The sequence below is a fragment of the Bacillus rossius genome, chromosome 6, assembly GCF_032445375.1.
Source record: "Bacillus rossius redtenbacheri isolate Brsri chromosome 6, Brsri_v3, whole genome shotgun sequence".
NCBI classification, from domain to species: domain Eukaryota; kingdom Metazoa; phylum Arthropoda; class Insecta; order Phasmatodea; family Bacillidae; genus Bacillus; species Bacillus rossius.
The window spans coordinates 39,670,708-39,676,417 of NC_086334.1; positions in this window are offsets into that span (position 1 = coordinate 39,670,708).

Genomic DNA, 5,710 nt, shown 5'->3' on the forward strand with positions numbered 1-5,710 from the left:
GATGCTTATAATGTTAATTAAACTGTAATTGGAACTTTATATAAATATATTAGAATGAGTAAAATGGACAATTTGGGCATATATTGAAATACTATGAAGATTATACAGTAACAGTAGTTTTGTTTTTTAACCATGCATGTAATAGTAATTTAAATGAGAGAAAGAAAGCTTGGTTTTGAGATGTAGAGGCAAACAACGAGTGAGGTTGTTAGCAGGAGACGAGCGACTCGAGGCAACAGACGTGCGTCGTGTGACGAGAGAGATTCATATTTTTTCTTAAATCTGGATAACTGCAATAGTCACTAAAATCACATAAAACCGGTTTACTTTGTTACTCAGAACTCATTTGATGGGTACCCTTAAGTAAATTATATATACCTACATCCTTTGGGTGTTGGCGTGTAAAACATGTACATCTGTCATCAGACCTCTTGCGGCAGTAAAGTCTGGTCCCCACCCCACCAGTACTATTCCCCTACTAGAAGAACATACTCTCCAAACAGACCACATGAGTCAGAGAAGCTCTAGTGTTAATATACAAGTAAATAATAAGTTGACGCCATCCCCACTACCTCCATTGAATTTTACGTGATTTTTATATGGTTCGTGATCTCAGGGAGGGTTCGGCCTTGTGGCTAATGGTAGGGGTTAACGCAGTAAGGCTTCCTGAGCTGTTATGGCCACTCGGGACGCCTGAAGAAGAACACAAAGTTACTGATTGATGCCTGATGTATTTATTACGGCACAGCACTATACAAAGTGCTGCCCGTCCTGGCCGTAACAGTTGTGCCGAATCGAATAGTCACACGCGCAACCTACTCCCTCAGTGGCGGCTCACGATTTTACTGCGCGTGAAGGACGTACTATTGCACATGATGCGGCGGTTACAGAATAAACCCTAACATGACATACTATACCCCAACTGACAAAACACTTCACTATTATACATTACGTATTACACTGGGCTAATGACACGTAGACCCGTAACTCTGGTGACTCTACCTGACTCTTAGACTTGTCCCAGATATTGACTCGTTAGTAAGTTTGGTGGCACGATACTGTGCGACGGTTACAGAATAAACCCTAACATGACATATTATACCCTGACGACTAAAAACACTTCACTACTACATATTACATATTACACTGGGCTAATGACATGTAGGCCCGTAACTCCGGTGACTGTACATGACTCTTAGACTTGTCCCAGATATTGACTCGTTAATAAGTTTGGTGGCACATGTCGCCTACTGGCTGCCCCGTGTGGGCTGATACTATTTAGCCGGTAAGCTAGGTTGTTGCGTGAAGCGCCGACGTAACGTCTCGTAGATTCCCCACAGTACTTACGTGTATTATGCTGAACACTCATCTTGGAGCACTGAATTATTTAAGTGAAATACCTCTTGGTAAATTGAGGCCGACCACGGAAAGGTACGTAAAAGATTAAGCAAGATTATAACTATTGAAACTACATCTCGGTGAAAGCAAAAGTTGATGGTCCCGTGTCGTGCGGAGGCTGCCGGCCTCTCCGAGCTCCAGAAGGATACTGCCGCTTTCACCGCGTGCGACCCCCCTCGCCCGCCAGCCCTCCCGCGGAAACGTGTGATTTTCGCGGGAAACTGAACCGGCCAGGTTCGGGACAAGGCACACAGTGAAACATAATTTTGAATGAAATGAAATATTAAATGATGAAAATAATGTCCAATAAAATCCTGTGGAAAAATATACATAATTACATTTGTTGTAGTTCGGCAGAGGGATATGCCACACCTGGCAGGATCCTTCCGCCGACGTAGCACTTGTTGCCTGGCGTTCGCCTCGTTGCACGATCTACACTTTGTTGCGCGCACGAGCGCGTTCGGTGCACACGCCTTTGTGAGACGTGGATGAGGCATAGCGGTCTATGCGACATAGAGGACCATTGGCGGTTGGCGTCAAAGTGCAGTGCGTTTGTGTGTATGTGTGTGTGTGTGCATTCATAATTCTTCCTTTAAATTATTGAGTTAATCCATACTGTTAACTGTGTTTTCCTAAGGTCAAAATAGTAAATGGAGTGGTCAGCAAATGCTAGATGATCTTCATTTTGACTAGTGTTTTTAAAATTATTTATTTACATTAAAATTTAACTACCACATTTTTAAGGCCTTCTGCCATTTTTTTTTATTTTCACAGAATATATTAAAGATAATTGCTGTATGTTTAAATTTGTAAGTTTTACACCAACCATTGGCGCTCCTCTGATGCACAGACCTTTTTGCCACATTTACGCCTGCCCTGTAGCATGTGAGTGCTACAAAAACATCCGGGGCCGTCTTTTGCAATGTATTGCAGAGAGAAGAACATATCTGAAGGCGATTTGCCAAAAGCCAACCACGGGGCTATCAAATTTCCATGTAAGCCTCCGCCGTACCAGGTGGATATCAATCTGCTAAATGTAGTTCCCAAACTTTATGTTTTCTTTACTTGTTAATTATTAATTAAAATCTCATCACTTGTCTTTCTTTGATGTCGTCAAACCGAAGGCCACCCTAAAGTCCGACCTGCAACCGCCAGTATCCGACCCCGCTAACGGAACGCGCCCATAGCCATGGCCCACTTGAGTCAGACAAGCGCCGCGGAACATAGTTATAATCAATGCCCTTAAACTTAATCGGCAAGACAAACCGTGTCACGTACATGGTAAATTCAATACACATTAAAGAATACGCCACTTTAAATTAACAACACCGTGCAACACAAGTGCGACGTAGGAGTGCCCGGGTCACTCACGTGTGGTTTTTCAGTAAAACAGCTGTGAGTGCTCCCCTTGCGGCCTTCAGCCTGATTTCAATAGTTTAATATGTGACTTAATTAAAACCGCCCCAAATTATCATTTATCATGCGCCACTGGAACAGTCATCAAGCGACGAACAGTCTCCAGTGTGACTCTGATTATTCAAACTTATTTCATACAAACTTGTTACATGTCATTTCTAAAACATATATATAGAGAGAGTTAATTATTAAATTTTATTGTGTGAATTTAGAGCTACTTACATTTTGTTATTAATATATTTTTTTACGAATAACGGAACTTTAGAAACTCTGGCGCGACAGGATACTCACCCCTCCCCTCGCGCCAGGGCCAGATGCCAGTACAGCGCGACTCATGGACCAGAACGGACGTACGTCTCATGGGGAGCCATCATCTCTTTGTCTTCACTGAACTTCCTTCTGGTAACAATAGTCCAACTTCGAAACCTTTTTTAATCTCTCCCCGTGTGCGCCTGGTCCTTTTCCGGTGTAGGGCCTATCCCAGCCGCGTAAACATAACACTCTCTCCCTCCACCTCGACTGGCGTGAGGACGTAATTTTAGTGACGGTGCGTCAGAGCGCCCAGTGTATAATGATAGTGTACTTAATGTAGGGAATTCGTGTTACTGTAATTGCAAGTGTAATCGCCTAATTAAACGTCCACTCCACACACTCCGTGCGCGACGTTTAAACGACAGTGCAAAACCGTGTACATTATTTGTGAACCTCCCCAATCCAGTTAGGGATCAGCGTCCTATGCTGTGTAGGGCCAGTGGTACAGCAGGCATTAGGGACCCCTAACATCACTACCACCACCGCCGTTCCTAGTGGGCCACGCAGGGGTCTTTGTACCTCACGACCCACCTCGTGGCTAACCCCCGAGTTAGCCTGGTACCCTCCCAGACACATTTCTCCGCAAGAAAACAGCCTTTCCGCTAGGAACCCCGCCGAGTCTCGAACACGAGAACCCGGGCGACGGCATCTTTATTAATTAAAGTTTATTCACTGTGCGATCAGGCCACAAAATTCAGCCCTAATTGTTCCTGCACTCTGCGTATTTCGTCCGAGAAACATGGCCTTCTGTGGTGGCAGCTTCAGGAGGCAGGCCAATCGTCGCTTTCATGGCTCAGAGGCCGGATGCATCCGTGCTGAAGCCATAGGTCTTCACCGCTTTGTTCGTCTGACGTAGTTACAATAATGTAAGTACATTCTAATCCTCTTCCATCGGCCCTGTGGCCAGCCTCACCTCGGTGCAGTTTTAAAGAACTCACCACTGAACATATATTTTTTCAGTCGCGAATTCACGAATTTTAGCTTCATTACTCTTGTTGCCGATAGGCCATATGTGAGCCTATTCTCGGGAAGGAAGCTGCATTTGTGAACTGTTGACTTTCGCCCTCACTGGGTCATCCACAGACGAAATGTGTAGACACTTTTCTAACATAATTTAATTCGCATTAATTCTTTTGTGGGACTTTTGCTGTAGGTCACGTCATCATTTGAGGAACGTGAACGTGGGAGCCTTCACCCATGCTTAACCATCGATATGCTTATTTAAACCAACTGAACTCTATTCCCGCGAGACACAACATACGTCTGTTGTCCGCACGCCTTCTTTGGGACTCTGTCCATCTGCTCTTCTAGCATTTTGTAATCTTAAATTGTGTTTGTTTTGTCATCTTAAAGTGCTCTGCAATGTAAAAGTGTTTATATGTAAGTGTTATATATGTACTATGTCATGAACTTTACATGTCAATCAATCTGTTACCACGTACTGTCTCTCGCGGACCTTCCCTTAGTGACATCTTAAAACTGTTCATTTCGAGTACCGATTACTAATCGTAACACTCATGTTCTATTATTTCGCAGGGCTGTGCTCCAGCACCGAAACAAAATGGTCGAGTGCTGCAGTAGCACCATGTAAAGTGTCTTTTCTGCATTAAAACATCATCGTTCTGTATCTTTTGGTCTTCATTTCGTAATTGCTGTGTCTCGCTACATAACCAGGAAGCCTCCTTGAGAACTCACCAGGCATAACATTCCTAACTTCACCCAAGGACTGCCCAGCAGATGACATGTTTAACATATAAATATTTACAGCTTCTTTTGTGGGTTTGATGCTATTTTTTCTCCCTGCTCGCGCTGCCTCTCCTTCGGCAGTCTTCATCAGGCTACAGTCTGGGGTGGATGCATTGTCCCGTAGGCAGTTATTGATTTCAGTACTTCTGGTAATTATAACTTTTCATCCTAAACCTTTTTTCTTATTGTCCCCGCGTTTTCCCTGACCATTTACGATGCAGGGCATAAAACAAGACATGTGTGAATAATATCACGTGTTTTCGAAACACTTATATCATTCAGAGACCCTTTTCAGCTTAACCTGCATTTCGAGTGTCTGGTGTGTATTTGGATTCAGATTAAACCATAGCCTCCGAGTCTAGTGGGCCACACTGGAGCTGACGATCCAAGAGACATCATTGGTTTGCTGCAAGGGCTAGCATGGCACTCTCGAAGAGCAAAGTCAAACTTCATTCATCCAGGCTCCCAATAAGGAACACACTGGTTGTTGAACACAAAACTGTGGGTGATGGCACATCAAGTGTGTGTAGGTTTCAACCATTAAGTAAATCATTCATCATAAAATGCAAGTATTAATTCAAATCTAGGCTCTTGTGTAATTAATACATGGGAGGAGCCCAAATATCATGCAAAAGGTACGTGTTACATCTGGCTAGAAGTATCGGGATCAATAATAGGCCGCCCATCAGAATGATCCATAAACCCCGAGATCTCTTCAAACTGCCATACCAGCACCGTCGTTGGCATAAACATAAGAACTTTCGTGACTACATTATGGTCACAATTTTGTGTTAGACCTTATGTCTCATAGAAGAACATATATACAGACACATACACT